Source organism: Copadichromis virginalis, linkage group LG11, assembly GCF_057382275.1.
Source record: "Copadichromis virginalis isolate Kocher_CV1m ecotype Utaka linkage group LG11, C_Virginalis_male_GT1.1, whole genome shotgun sequence".
In the NCBI taxonomy this organism is placed as follows: Eukaryota; Metazoa; Chordata; class Actinopteri; order Cichliformes; family Cichlidae; genus Copadichromis; species Copadichromis virginalis.
Genome location: NC_140628.1, coordinates 33,426,948 through 33,443,220, shown reverse-complemented (window position 1 = coordinate 33,443,220; position 16,273 = coordinate 33,426,948). Strand labels below are relative to the sequence as shown.

Below are 16,273 nucleotides of genomic sequence, written 5' to 3'. Positions count from 1 at the left end.
CCAAATGTTGAAACCTTTCTGATAAGAACCTGCTTTTACTTCCAAAACTATTTAATGTTTATACAATGAAATATAATTTATTTAATTACATTTAAATGTAACTAATAATCCATTAACAATGTTAAGAATAAAAAACTGGAACACTAAATGAGGCATAACAACAATAACAAATTGCACACATAATACATAAAGTATAACCCCCCCCCCCCCCCCAAAAAAAACCCCCAAACAAACTGCATTTCCATTTCAGTTTATAAATTCTAAAAGCTCATTTTATTCTCTTTCCTAAGAACACAAAGAAGTTCAGTCAAAAACAAATCATGGTTGTCACAATCAATTTTTGACAAAGTAGATCCTCCCGTTAGAAAACATTCTTAATGGATTCTTAATGTTAAGAGCTTCATGTACTGTTTTCAGTATTTTCAGGGCCACAAGACTGACATTTGTTCAGTTTTATTAAATGGACAGACAGAACTAAGAAACATGTAACTCACAACTGAAGCAATTAAAATAAAGGTTCTTCATTCAGTTTAGTTTTATCTATTTATAGAGCGCTAAAATCACAACAACAGTTGCCTCAAGACACTTTATATTATAAGGTAAAGACCCTAGAATAATACAAAGAAAAGAGAAAACCAAGTGCTTTGGCAACAGGGGGAAGGAAAAACTCCCTTTTAACAGGAAGAAACCTCCATCAGAACCAGGCTCAAGGAGGTCATGGTTATAAAATAATAAAATAAAAATAATTAAACCAAACAGATCAGTTAAGTGCCTTCATTTAAATTAATAAATAAATAATAAAAAATAAAGTGCATGTTTGCTGCAAAAACCATGAGTTTTTTAGCTAATAGTTTAACAGCTGGGATAGAGAAGCTAGGCTTTGAGTTTTAAATGTGCAGGATTCCATTATGTTAAGTCGATCTACAATCACAATGTGTAATGTGATAGTGATGAATGGAAGATGCAGAGGATGAGGATGCGACAGAGCTGGATAGAAACGTTGGTGTAGAGTTTATTAAGCTGATGAACTTTCATCTTGGCAACACTGTCGTTCCAGTGGAAGGTCATAATAATGCATCCCAGCAACTGCAAAAGACAGAAAACAGCGGTTATTATACCATTCCTCTTCTGATACATCCATCCATCCATCTTCATCCGCTTTATCCGAGGCCGGGTCGCGGGGGCAGCAGCCTAAGCAAAGAGGCCCAGACCTCCCTCTCCCCAGCCACCTCCTCCAGCTTATCCGGGGGAACACCAAGACGTTCCCAGGCCAGCCGAGAGATATAATCTCTCCAGCGTGTCCTGGGTCTGCCCCGGGGCCTCCTCCCGGTGGGACATGCCTGGAACACCTCACCCAGGAGGCGCCCAGGGGGCATCCTTGTCAGATGCCCGAACCACCTCAGCTGGCTCCTTTCGATGTGGAGCAGCAGCGGCTCTACTCTGAGCCCCTCCCGGATGGCCGAACTTCTCACCCTATCTCTAAGGGAGAGGCCAGCCACCCTTCGGAGGAAGCTCATTTCTGCCGCTTGTATCCGCGATCTCGTTCTTTCGGTCACTACCCACAGCTCGTGGCCATAGGTGAGGGTAGGGACGTAGATCGACCGGTAAATTGAGAGCTTCACTTTTACACTCAGCTCCCTCTTCACCACGACGGACCGGTGCACTGTATCTTCTGATACAGTCATTTATAATATGCTTTCCTCCTATGTTTCAAACCTTGCTGATATGAGCTGACAGATCACAACTGGCACAAGAGAGCTATGCACAAAGTGGTCTATGGTGTTAGTGTCACGGCGCACTAGCAGCGCGAACAGTCTGCTAGTCAACTACAAAGTCCTCAGTTGAAGGATGGAGTGGTGGTGCTGGAGTAAGTCATGAGTTTGTCAGCCAGAAGACAGCAGTTCCTTTCCCTTTAAGGAGCTTTATGTGCAATTGCAAAAGAACCGTTTTGCTAGCTTTCAAATCTAAAATCTAACTTTGATATACAGTGGGGCAAAAAAGTATTTAGTCAGCCACCGATTGTGCAAGTACCCCCACTTAAAATGATGACAGAGGTCAGTAATTTGCACCAGAGGTACACTTCAACTGTGAGAGACAGAATGTGAAAAAAAAATCCATGAATCCACATGGTAGGATTTGTAAAGAATTTATTCGTAAATTAGGGTGGAAAATAAGTATTTGGTCACCTCAAACAAGGAAAATCTCTGGCTCTCACAGACCTGTAACGTCTTCTGTAAGACGCTTTTCTGTCCCCCACTCGTTACCTGTATGAATGGCACCTGTTTGAACTCATCTGTATAAAAGACACCTGTCCACAGCCTCAAACAGTCAGACTCCAAACTCCGCCATGGCCAAGACCAAAGAGCTTTCGAAGGACAGCAGGAAAAGTATTGTAGACCTGCACCAGACTGGGAAGAGTGAATCTACAACAGGCAAGCAGCTTGGTGTGAAAAAATCAACTGTGGGAGCAATCATCAGAAAATGGAAGACATACAAGACCACTGATAATCTCCCTCGATCTGGGGCTCCACGCAAGATCTCATCCCGTGGGGTCAAAATGATCATGAGAACGGTGAGCAAAGATCCCAGAACCACACGGGGGGACCTGGTGAATGACCTGCAGAGAGCTGGGACCAAAGTAACAAAGGTCACCATCAGTAACACACTACAACGGCAGGGAATCAAATCCCGCAGTGCCAGACGTGTTCTGCTGCTGAAGCCAGTGCATGTCCAGGCCCGTCTGAAGTTTGCCAGAGAGCACATGGATGATACAGCAGAGGATTGGGAGAATGTCATGTGGTCAGATGAAACCAAAGTAGAACTTTTTGGTATAAACTCAACTCGTCGTGTTTGGAGGAAGAAGAATACTGAGTTGCATCCCAAGAACACCATACCTACTGTGAAGCATGGGGGTGGAAACATCATGCTATGGGGCTGTTTTTCTGCCAAGGGGACAGGACGACTGATCCGTGTTAAGGACAGAATGAATGGGGCCATGTATCGTGAGATTTTGAGCCAAAACCTCCTTCCATCAATGAGAACTTTGAAGATGAAACGAGGTTGGGTCTTCCAACATGACAATGATCCAAAACACACCGCCCGGGCAACAAAGGAGTGGCTCCGTAAGAAGCATTTGAAAGTCCTGGAGTGGCCTAGCCAGTCTCCAGACCTCAACCCCATAGAAAATCTGCGGCGGGAGTTGAAAGTCCGTGTTGCTCGGCGACAGCCCCAAAACATCACTGCTCTCGAGAAGATCTGCATGGAGGAATGGGCCAAAATACCAGCTACTGTGTGTGCAAACCTGGTAAAGACCTATAGTAAACGTTTGACCTCTGTTATTGCCAACAAAGGTTATGTTACAAAGTATTGAGTTGTATTTTTGTTATTGACCAAATACTTATTTTCCACCCTGATTTACGAATAAATTCTTTACAAATCCTACCATGTGGATTCATGGATTTTTTTTTCACATTCTGTCTCTCACAGTTGAAGTGTACCTCTGGTGCAAATTACTGACCTTTGTCATAATTTTAGGTGGGGGAACTTGCACAATCGGTGGCTGACTAAATACTTTTTTGCCCCACTGTATTTCCATATTTTTAAAGCTGTTTTGGTAAGAAGCGAGTTATGTAACTCCATGTCTTTATAGTTTATTTTTGAAAAACTAAAAAAGAAAATGAGTCATCAACCTTGAGACCAGACTGATAAGATGGGTTTCCTTTTAAAATACTGGAATTTATTTGATATAGCCATGCCAATCAGTTATCAAGCTGCTCAGGCTGTAAACATCCGGGTATGAAGTGTTTACTGTGACAACATTTCGCATGGGACTGCACTTCTGTTTTATCAGCTTCTCTGTATGGCATGGGTGTGCTGCAAATGCATGACTGAATCAACATACTGTTGAGTACTTCACTGTTTAATCACTTCTTGTCTGCACAGCCAAGTCGATTGTATGGCAGCCAAATTATACACAGCGTGATCATGTTTTAAATCATCTTCCCGTAATGGGACTATGGTACAAGTGCAGCATTATGGTAAGTATTGATCCAAACAACATGCCTAATAAAACTGATGTACAAAGAATTAAGTCATGGATAAACAGCTGGATTGGACATTTCTAAGCACAAATGCAAACAGATGATTCGACAGTAAATTAAAAACAGCACACATAAAACTACATGAAGGACAGTAGGTAGTTGCCTGTCTTTAAAAAAAAAAGTGTACAGTGGCTGTATGATGTATGTACAGTGCATCATGTTTTGCATTCCCTGATCTTTGTCATTAAAAACAAACTCATCCCACAAAGTGTCCAAGTGACACTGTGTTTTGGCAAGAAACAGATTGAGTGACTGGGTGATGGCTGACGTAAGTCAACCTGTTAATCACCAATACGGGCTTCGTATGTTACGAGCGCTAGTAGGCTGTATGGGTCACCGCTGCTCTGTAAACATGCATGAGGTAAGGTTGGCTGTCAAAGTACAAGAGGTCACACTGATTTCAGAAATACGAAAATATAATATCTACAGATGATTTCATAGTTTTAAAATGCTGTAACTACATCATGCAAGTTTCACTCAAAACCGCGACATGATACAAGAAACCTGACAGCTTAATAAGAGAAACATGACAGATTTTGAGCAACCATAAACCAACATAACCATTGATTATGGCGTTCTAGTGGTCTACAATGGACCTAGTATCTAACACACTTCAAGACATCTCTCATTCTTGGGGAACCAGTGATTTATTTCACTGATGATACCATAAAGTTCACATTTACGGTTTTGTATGTGCACTGGGCAACATTTTTGTTTCTTTCAGACAAACGAAACAGGCAATTGCGGAGTGGCTTACAGCAGACAAACTATGCAACATAAGCACTAATGACATGGTTGAAGGGTGTTTTTTTCCATTTGTGTTACTTTTCAATTTTTATACTTTGGCCATTATAAATGATGATGCAGACTGGCTAATACCTATTATCTGCTGATAAAAATATTCAATGGGACTCTAAATGTTACTGTAATTGTGAGCACACTGATGTGGATGTGATACTTAAAATAATCCCCAGTACAGTTAAACCGAGACGCTAGGGTAGCCTGTGCTACATAAATGCACTTCAGATATGACGAACGTGATTTATACTAAGCTATTACCCTAATTTAGTTCATCTGACATTCCCCGTTTCTAATGTGCGCCAGCTTCTACTCAAGTTCCCCAGAGCAACATACATGTGACGTGTCTCTAAAACCAGACTGTATTTGCTGTGTGCACAAAGTGTAAGCCAAAAAAAGATATACTCAGCAAAACCCTTAAATATAGTTTAAAGGGCTATGAGGCCACAGGCAATAATTCACTAAAGTGGTCTTTAACTTGTTGTGCAATCCTAATTACAAATGATGTGAGCCTTTTATTTAAAGTGCATGATGTCATCCAGCTTTTTGGAGCCTTGATCCTCTCTCAGCTGTTGGGCTCTTCTGTGGAAACAGCTGCACTGACACACAGTTTAAAGAGAGCCTGCAACAAAGCTAAATATTAATCATGAGTTAGGACTGGAGGACTCATGATTATTCATGTTGACAAGGCTTATGTGTACGTGTCCTTAAAAGAAGATGTAATCGTTTTACGTGAAAATACAAGTTACCAAAAAAAGAAACTCAGATTACATTTCATTTACAGATGTCGTAATGTTTTGTGATGATGTGCCACGTTAAATTACAGTATTAAGACAAAATGCTAAAAACTAAAACATGACATCCTCACCATTTGATTGACTGAATATTAGTAATATTTGTTTGAAGCTCAAAGCTTCCTTTATCAAAATTTTACATCCTTTTACTTTATTCAAGTAAATTTTGTTAATAAACTAGTTCTAAATTTACATTTTCATAGATTAAGAAAGTGTAGGAAACCGTAAGCGGGTTTGGGACTCTAGTGAATAAGTATGATTGGGGGGCTTGTTAATAAAGGGGGTAAATTTAGTGATACACAGGAAGAAATCAGTTGTGTGAGACAAATTTTTTTCCAGACTTCACTGCCAGTAAGTAAGTTCGAGGAAGTATTGCATGACTTGTTCTAAGATCTTTTGAGAAGTCTGCTTTGGCGTCTCCACAGCAATGAGTACAGGGCAGTAGTGATGGAGACAAAACACATGAAAACAATGATGCTTTTTAAAGCCTTTCATAACTATAATCTGAACTTTTCTAAGCACCCTTTTCCTCTCTTTATTCAATTTATATTGAGTTACAGGAAGAGACACACCTCTTATAATAACAAGCCCTGACACACCTAAAGCTTTGAGGCCACAGCTGCAGCATTCTCAGTTGCATTCAGTCAAATTTAACAGTGAAACAAGAGCAGAATATGTCAACCATTTTGCACTAGTTGCAGTTTTCTCTTCACAGGTTTCTCTAACTGACGCAAGCATTTAGGTACTTTCCTCTTCACCAAAAAAAAAAAAAAAAAAAAAACAACAAACAGCTGATCCGGGCCGCTAACCAGCGATGTGCTCCACCCAAGCGTTTTGTGCAGAAACATCTTTAATAGTTCACTAGCCTCAAATAAAGACAATCGTTTCATACTGTAACCATTAGCTTGTCAAGAGTGAGCATGAAGATTTGTTTGTTTTCTTCAAAAGTGCACCATTTTTTGTAATTTGCCAATTTTTCTTTTAAAGGTTGTAATGCTGAACAACCTTCTTGTGACAAGTTGTCTGCTCATGTTCACTGCAACACAAAATTTGCGGTAATGGAAGGTTTAGAACAGGGGTAGCCAACTCCAGGCCTCGAGTGCTGGTGTCCTGCAGATTTTAGATGTATCCTTGATCCAACACAGCTGATTTAAATGGCTAAATTACTTCCTCAACATGTCTTGAAGTTCTCCAGAGGGCTGGTAATGAACTAATCATTTGATTCAGGTGTGTTGACCCAGGGTGACATCTAAAACCTGCAGGATACCGGCCCTTGAGGCTTGGAGTTCCCCACCCCTGGTTTAGAAAGATATTAACTGGGTCCTGTTGGGTCTTTTTTGTATGAGTTAATGATGGATGAAGGTGTCATGCATGAGTGTTCACATGAGCTCCCTCCATAACCCCATGCGTCCACATTCAAATCAGGCAGTTACGCAAATTCTCAGTTGGTGTGGGCCTCAGGCAGGGTTACCCTTGTCACCGGGTTTGATTTTACTTTTTTTATTTGACAAGAATCTCTGCTCAGCCGGAGCCATTATCGTGAACTAAGAGTTGCATCGGTTCTTTTTGCTGATGTTACTCTGTTAACTTCAGTGAACTGTGGCCTTCAGCAAAACTGCAACTGAGTACTTAAAGCACTTTTTACTACAAGCCACACACACTCACAATCTGATTGATACACTGGGGGAAATTTGGGGTTCAGTATCTTGCTCAACCTCCAAGCACACTTTGAGTCAGGGATTAACAAACTGATTAACCTTCAGATTTATAGACAGCTTTTAACATTTTTCAAGAGTCTAATCACTTTATCTACCCTAGAAAAGTAAAAGTACTTAATAGTGTAACAAACTACTTTCTTCGTGGATAAAATAAGTAATTGATGCCTTACATCCTTTCACCCATTTTGCTGTATGACCAAACCTGCCTTAAATGTTGATCAACAGGGAACATTATGAAATGAAAGGTTTCTCTCCTGGGCACAGTTAGACAACAAATAGCAAATAAGTAATTATGTGGCATGTCAGAGTGTTAAGTTACACCTACTGGTATAGGCTGAAGTCAAGACTGAAGATGCAGTTTCCCAAAAGCAGTTATTAAGAGTAGCACACAGCCACGTCAGCAGGGATGTAAATGTTGTCCCCAGCTAAGTTAGAGTGTAGGCGAACAACCCTCCTAGTCTGACACCTTTCATGTCAGTGTTCAGCTGTCAAATTAGGTTGAGATTGGTACACATCACCGACAGTTAGATTTTAACCTCAACAGGGTGGAGGCTGCCATTTAACGCAAAAGCTCGAAATTTCACACACGCTATTCATCTAAAGAAAGCAGATCACTACAGAGGAACATTTATAGAGAACAAACATATTTCCTTTGAGGTTGCTAAAAAGCAAAATACACCTAAATACAGTAAATACTGGCCAGCTAACGAGAAATGACAAATCTCCCACACTAACCACGGCCTGTATATTCAATACATGATAGACATGTCCTCTGGAACTGAAAAGTGTAACAAATGTGTAAGGTAAGAGCTTTAACCCTTGTGTGGTGTTCGTATTTTTGTTACTCAGCCAGTGTTCATGGGTCTGGTGGACCCGCTAGAGTTTTGGCTTTCCAAATTAACACTATCAAACAATTTTATGTTAAATTACTCAACAGATGTTTACTTCATCCCAATTACAAGACATATGAACAGCAAACATGGTTAATTTTTTCCCTTTACCTTTGTTAGATCACATTTATGAATTAATGTGCTTCTCGTTTTTCTTTTATATAAAATGTTATAAATAAATCAGTTATAATCAAGTGGAGTGAGTGGAAAGACACAACACATTTACACGTGAAAAAATAATTAATTGTTTAATTTTTCTTTTGAAAAAAACTGAACACGGGTCTCACAGACCCGAACACCATACAAGGGTTAAACCTGAACCAACAGGGGGGTGACTCCTCACAAAAATCATTTCTATACAAGATTAAAATTCTCATAATCTTCTTTTCAACTGCCATATGACCTCTGTGTGTCTTTTTCTAATAATGTTACGATTTCAGTTACTCGTTTAAAGTCTTGCTGAATACAGCATGCTGTTCATTTTGTAAATTATGATCACATTAAAGGTCTTTACACAACAAGTGCATTGCTAAAAAAAGAAAAGTGCTTCATATGCACTTCAGGATGTTAGAGGGACAGTTTGAACTCTTTTTGGCAGAGTTGGGACCACATCTGAGATCCGACTGACCTGGAGCAACATCTACCTGTGTGTCTGAGGTAAATTAGTATTATTTTATCTATGTTATGGTTTATAATTAGAGTTGCACGATTTGAGCTACAAGCGTGCTTGTTGTGAAATGTGCAGGTCTGATTGGTCAGAATTGTTATTCACATACAAAAAAAATCTGAACAGTGGTTAGCACTGTTGCCTCACACCAAGAAGGTCCTGGCCAGGATCTTTCTGTGTAGGTTCTCTTCAGGTACTCTGGCTTCCTTCCACAGTTAGTGGGGTTAGGTTATTTGGTAATTCTAAATTGCTCATAGGTGTGAATGTGAGTGCGAATAGTTGCTTATGTGTTAGCCCTGTAACAGCCTGGTGACCTGTCCGGGATGTACCCTGCCTCTCGCTCTATGGTAGCCTAGATAGGCTCCAGCTCCCTCGTGACCCTGACAAGGATAAGTGGAAGAGAATGGATGGATGGATGGTGTGTAAAGGCCTTAGTAAAACTGATAAGATTGTAGCAACCAGCTAACTAATGAGAATGCAGTGCGCCTAGGGTTGCTAAATCCACTCATCCTTTGTGATGTTTGCATAGAAATTACCAGCTTAACAGCTGTACTCAAGGCATAGTCTACAAAGTAATGGATGACATAACACTGATCAAGTCTATTGTTTTATGCCTAACTTTTTTTATATTAACACAAAAGAAATGTGTCATGGGTCACAATATGAGTCGGTTGCACCCAGATTGCCCCAAAATAGAGTGAAATAGATCAAAGCTCATTTCAACATGGCACTATCCCCGTCCCTGTTTCTATAATAAATCATTTTATTATAGAAGCCCACTGCATTTTTCCTCATAAACAAGGAACAGCCCTTCTTAACTGTCAAAATAGAAGCTAGACATAGACATACTGCCTGAAACACTGTGGTGTTTTATTTGCACTGGGTGTTTGCCATCTCCAAGCTGCTGTTTGCCTTCAGTCAGCTGAGATTGTTTATACCAAAAGTGATGACTTGCTTCTTGCCTATAAGTTTCCTGAACCAGGGAACTGCGTGGGAATACTATTAACTATAGCCCTGAAGTAAACCATCTGTTACCGACACACACACCCACACTGTCCTGTGTACCCAAAACAAAAGGAAAACTGGAAAAACTGAATCAGGACAGCAGGTTGGTTCTTGACTTGAGAGACAGCAACTGCAATTGGACTAGCAGCTGTGTTATGAGCCGCTTTCATTTTTCTTTTTTCAGGGCAGTGCTTTAAAGTCTACCTTGCTATTCAAAGCAGAGACAAAGGCCAGCCCTCAAAAGCTTTAGTGAGTCGTGGCAAAAATAAAAGCTCTTGATATTCCTGTTTAACCATCCACAGTTCAAATAACCTTCAAACTAGCACCTGGAAATTCAGTCATCACTAGTTCCATGTTACACACCCTCATGCACACAGGTTGTATTAGTACACCATGTTCCCAGAAATTTGTATCCCTCTTACTCTGGAGTAACGCCACGATATGGGCTGATCGTCATTCCTTTCATTCCTCACACTTATCCCACAAACAGCAACAAACTTCGCAGCAGATTTAGTGTTCAGGAAATGTTAAAATACAACAACGAAGGGACACGGAGCAATAAAACTGTACAGTAAAAAGATGAAAGAGAAAGAATGAAAGGGTGACTTGAAAGGCATTTACAGATATAGGTCTTTGCCAAAGACAAGCCTGTTCTTGTGAGTTGGCTTTCCAGTGAGTAAATTTGCTTTAGGAGGAAGCAAACAAAAGAAAAAACCCTCAGAGCTAGACTAAATAGCCACTTTGGAAGACAGCCTCGTTAAAGACTTGCATACTGTACATGACATGCTGGTTTTAACCGTTTATAGATGACATAAAAGAGAACGTGGAATAATGATGTCAGCACTTAAACTGGGTTCAAAGTTTACAGTACCAAGCACTTAGAAAGTCAGCTGATCAGTCAGCTGAACAGGAAGCAAGTAATTCCACAGTAATATTAACAATTAACAATAACAGGAAGTTCCATTCATTTGTTTCAGAGTCCAAAGTGAAGTGGAACAAGGAAGGCCATCTGTGAGATAAGTTAAATTCCAGTTTGCGTAGTCCGTGGTTAGGAAAACAGAAACTAAAGACGCAAAGCCTCAGAAAAAGCAGAAATGTGGCGTTTGCGACCATTATAACTGAGAAATGAGCTCATCTGTTTCCTGTGTAGACTGGATCTGAATGGCTGATGTGGATGAGTTCACATTGCACAGAAAGGAAAGAAATTCTGGGCAAAGTTCACGGACACTGGCATTAAACTAACCCAGGTAAATTAACCAGAAGAAGGTTGGGCGCAGTTCAAATGAACCACCTGACTCATTCAAAATCAGTTAAGACAAAGACAAAACATACTATTCATAATCCTCTTAAAGATGGCTGTGGTTTCAGTTAGAACAGGGACTATGCTCAGATCCAAATTCAGTTAAAATGATTTTCAATTCATTTTCATGTTCTTACAGTCTAAAACTCAAAAGAAGGGCAAGTTCTAACTCTTCATTATTCAGCTAAGAAAACTGGCAAGACAAATGATGTCAAGTTCACATAATCAACTGTGAACCATTTTGTAATTCTTATAGAAATCACTTCTTGCTCTTCAGCCCTTCAGTTCAATTAAATTTTATAGCGCCAAATCACAACAGCAGACGCTTCAAGGTAGAGACCGTACGATAATACAGAGAAAACACAGCAAACAAGCAACCAACTTTGAGCAAGTATTTGGCAACAGTAGGAAGAAAACTCCAGCAAAACCAGTTTGAGGCAGCTTACTCACTGGCTGCCTTCTGACTGACTTTTGTCAGGAATTAGTTTCTACGAGTGACCTGAGTTTCACATATCTGACATATTCTAATTGCCAAAAATATCTTAACTGCTATAAGGTGGTTTGGTGTAGAGGTTTGTAGGACACGTGCCAGCCACCATCCACCAGTATACTGAATGTTTACGTTACTTTCACGTGGCCTCGATTGTGCATTACACATATCCCACAAGGTCACTACTAGTTTTTTTTTTTACTGCTGTACAGAGAATCTATGCTATTTTTATATGTAATATGCATAATGTTTGCACAAACTTTCTTGGATCTACTGACATGTGACTAGAATTCCTAAACCAAGTTTCACAAATCTTGTGACTGCTGCGGGAAGCTATGATCACACAAACTTCTGTGACGAAACTAAAACTAAAGTTTCCTTATTTTCCACCGTCTCCAGTATTAAAAGCAATTGATTTGTTGTGGATTTGTGTAGAATCTCTTGTTAACAGCTGCCCTTATCACCAAAGGCAAAAGACTGAAACTTGTGTAGGAGACTCACTTTATACAGCTGCACTGTGAAACTGAATCAGTCTTTGAGCGTGGGCGTGCAGCTCAAGAATGTGGAGAGTGTGCCAAAGCTACCTCACATTTGGTAAACAGACATGTACTTCCCCAGTCCACAGACTCCTGTGTCAGGACCTTTAATTATGTCAGATATGTGAGTGGGATGTAAAAGTCTGCCAGTATTTCACTCAAAACACCGAAGGTGTCAGATAATTTTTTATTTTTTAGGTGGCAGAAGAATTTTTCTGCGTGGGCTGATAAAGCACAGAAAAACATGTCTTTTGGGATATGACATGAAACCATAACCAAGTCTTATGAAAACATAGCACATGGAGACCAAATCTGTTCAGGCAGGCAAGTATAGAAAGGTCTTAAATTGGGTGCATTGCACACCATCAGCCTGAGGTGCATGCCATATGCTTGAGGCTAAGGATGGATTTTTGAAGTGTGCTTCCCATAAAGCCACAAAAAAATAAATAAAAAGAACAGCCAAGGCTGGAGGAAAGAAATGTTCCTCCAGACAACAAAGATGAGATTTCTGCACCTATGTTGGTTAACGGTGAAAAAACAAATGCTTTCTATAATTTTAGTAACAGATTTCCTGGTGTTTTAGCAGATTAAAGCCATTTAGTCTACATTTAGGTATGTTCTGTGATTTTATTAAGAGACTAGCTGTGTTTCTGTTCCTTTTACTGCACAACAGACTATCAAATAGCTGTGAACCAGATTCTTCCAGACAAGGCGGGGTGCAAACCTTACACAGGAAAACATAACTGTTCCTCTCTTTCTGTAAACTGAGGAGCCTGTTCGAGGTTCACTGAAGGGCTCTTTGAATTCCTTTGGACTAAGCTCTTGTTTTTCTGGACTAAAAAGGGAATGTCTGGGTGCTCATACTGAAACTGGAAAATGCCTTGGATCACTAAACTAAAGCAACGCAACTCATGTGCACTTCATGCAGTCTGCATATGACTACATTAGCTTCTCGGGGTCTAATTCCAGGGCACACAGACCTGTGATTATTCATCATAGTATGCCAAATAAACTTAATGCAGAGACTTACAAGCTACATCACAATCAAAGGTGAAAAAAGTAGATGGAACAAACTAGCATGGTGCTACAGCATTATGTCAGGATAGCAAACTCCTTTTGACATAACTACCGTACTAATGGTTGATACTCTTTGATAATCTTCATTTAACCATTTAGCACTAACACTGATACTAGCAAAAAAAAAAAAGCAAAAAAAAAAGCTATTAGTTGTATAGGTAATCGATTATAGTCAAAAGTACTGGAGGAAAAATGAAATTTTGACCTGGCCCAAATCTGCATTTGAGGTTAACATGCATCTGGAGACATGTTAACTAGACCACAAACAAAATGCACATGTAGGCACTACAAGATGAAGGATCACAAAGTTGATAAGAGACATAATCTGTTCACGTTAGCATATCAAATATTACGTGTATGCATGATGTATGTTTAATAAAGTTTGTGTATTTTTCTCATGTAACTGGACGTGAGGACAAACATCAAGCGTGTTTCTCCTTGACCTTACGTACATGTCTTCTCCACGTGCCGTCATTGAGCTTGGGAACACCATTTGTGTTAATCATTGCTCGTTGCACCATGTCTTCCCATGAGACTGTGCACTTCTTCCTTGTCTCACGCCTATCAGGTTTCATTGCCAGAATCTGATGCAGTGTCAGCTAACACCTATTTTCCCCCAAGTCCTACAGTAAGCCTAACCTGAATGTTTTTCTTGGATGCTCTGGGACTTTCTCACCTGTTTAATCCCATGAAAGAGAAAAAGAAAATATTCTCCTTTTCCTTCCAGTCAATAATCAACAACAAAAAGCTTACTGAAAACACATTCAGTTGTCCTGGTGTAAACAGTTCCCACACTCAGCTGGTGTTGCTACTACTACAGAAAGAGCTAACGTCACTAAAGGGAACGGCCCTTTTCAACGATAATAGTTGTAGGATTGTTTGGGAAATGTTACGAAATGAAAACACATTACATCACGTTGAGATTTTATCGTTATGTTGATACTATGTGGGTACAGTGTTCTCACGAGAATTATTTTATCTAAAAAAAAAAAAAAAAAAAAAAAAAAGGCATTTTCTCACACGATCCATGTCAGCTATAATGGTCACAAATCCTGACAGAGCAAGTGTGGAATACATTCATAGAAACACAAAAGTCTGCACACAGCACATTTGAGATCAAATGCACTCAGAAGCATACTGTTCTTACAGAAGTCACGCAGCAGAGGTCACACACAGAGGTTATACAGTTTACCCCAGATTTATCAGAGCGATCTGCTTCCAGTCAGCAGGTATGGGATAACTGCACAGTTTTGTGACACGTCTAATGAAAATGTTTGTTCAGGTTGTAACCTGTCCATTTCTGATTAAGAAACAAATGGGGTAAAAAAGGTGAATGAAGGAGGTTCATCACTGTATATTGAAGGTGGTGACGGAGGAGTGATGAATAGGGTCTGTCATCTCTGCTCACATACAGAGATGAGTAGGAGGATGTTGTTTACAACCTATTTCCGACAAGTGCTTTCAAGTAAATCTATTTGGTTTCCTCTGTCACTGTTGTGAACAAGTTTATATTCTGCATAAGACGCTCCAGGCTTTTGAACTCCCTTTTATTAATCAATTTAAATTTTATTTATATAGCACCACATCACAACAACAGTTACCTCAAGGCACTTTATATTGTAAGGTAAATAACCTTCAACAAAATAGAGAAAACTGCAACTATCAGACGACACCCCCCTATGAGCAAGCACTTGGTGATTTGAGTGGGAAGGAAAAACGCCCTTTTAACAGGAAGAAACTTCAGGCAGCACCAAGTTCAGAGAGTGGCAACCATCTGCCGGATAACTGGAGGGAAACAGAACAAAAGATAACTATGTAAAAGAGGCAGAGATTATAATAACCAATTAAATGCAGAGTGGGATATAAACACACACGGGAGAGAGAAAATAAGTAGGACGTGAAGAAGGAACGCTTGGTGCATCATGGGAAGCACGCAAAACCCTAGGCCTAATGCAGTATAACAAATGATCAGATGATTCAGGATCACCTGATCCAGCCCCGACTATGTGTTTCATCAAAAAGGAAAGTTTTAAGCTTCAGCTTAAAAGTGCAGAGAGAGTGCATGTCCAGCCAGCTTCCAGTTTGTCCAAATTCAAACTGGAAGCTGAAAGCTGAAGCATTTGCCTTCCATTCTACTTTTAAATATCTTAGGAACCACAAGTAAGCCCACAGTCTGAGAGCATCGTGCTCTATTGGGGAACAATGCGGTCTTTAAGATAAGATGGGGCCTGATCATTTTTAAAAACATGTGCTTGTACAATGAATACTGAACTTGAGCTGACTGTTACTGTGATTTGGTGCTATATGAATAAAACTGAATTGCATTGAGCTGGCATTAGAACCTGGTTAGCTTTGTCTTCTTTAGCTGATGTGAGAGGAGAATAGCAAGAATTTTCACAGTTCACCAAAATTAGACCACAGAAGATATTTTCTTGGCACAAAACTACATAATTTACACACCATCGGCTACCTCTGACCATGTCTATGACTTTATGACCACAGTCAAAGCAGCCATCTTCTGATGGCTAATTTCAGCATTGTGATGTACCAGGTCACAAAGCTCAAATTATACAAGACTTGCTCCTTAAATGAGGTTATTGTACTCAAATGGCCTCCACACTGATCAGATTTCAGACAGAGTATCTGTGGAATGTGGTGGAATGGAAGATTTGTAACACAGATGTGCAGCCGACAGATCTGCAGCAATGACGTGAAGTTATCGTGTAAATATGGGAAAAGATCTGAGGAATGTTTCAAGCACTTTGTTAAATCTATGCCACGAAGAACGCAGTACTAAAGACAACAAGAACTCCAACCTGGATAAACAAACATGGTGTAACCAAGTGAAGTGTCTCTTACATTTTATTGTGGCAGCAGCATCTCTTGGACAAGGTGAAT

The 16,273-nt window shown here is 39.9% G+C and overlaps 1 long non-coding RNA gene across 1 annotated transcript in view; it reads right to left on the bottom strand.

Moving 5' to 3' along the window:
- Positions 1-234: 234 nt before the first annotated feature.
- Positions 235-16,273, bottom strand: part of LOC146699159 (uncharacterized) — a 28,143-nt gene continuing 12,104 nt past the window's right edge. Inside the window, exon 2 of the long non-coding RNA XR_014922785.1 lies at positions 235-1,086. This is a non-coding gene — a long non-coding RNA (uncharacterized LOC146699159). The remainder of the gene's footprint in view (positions 1,087-16,273) is intronic.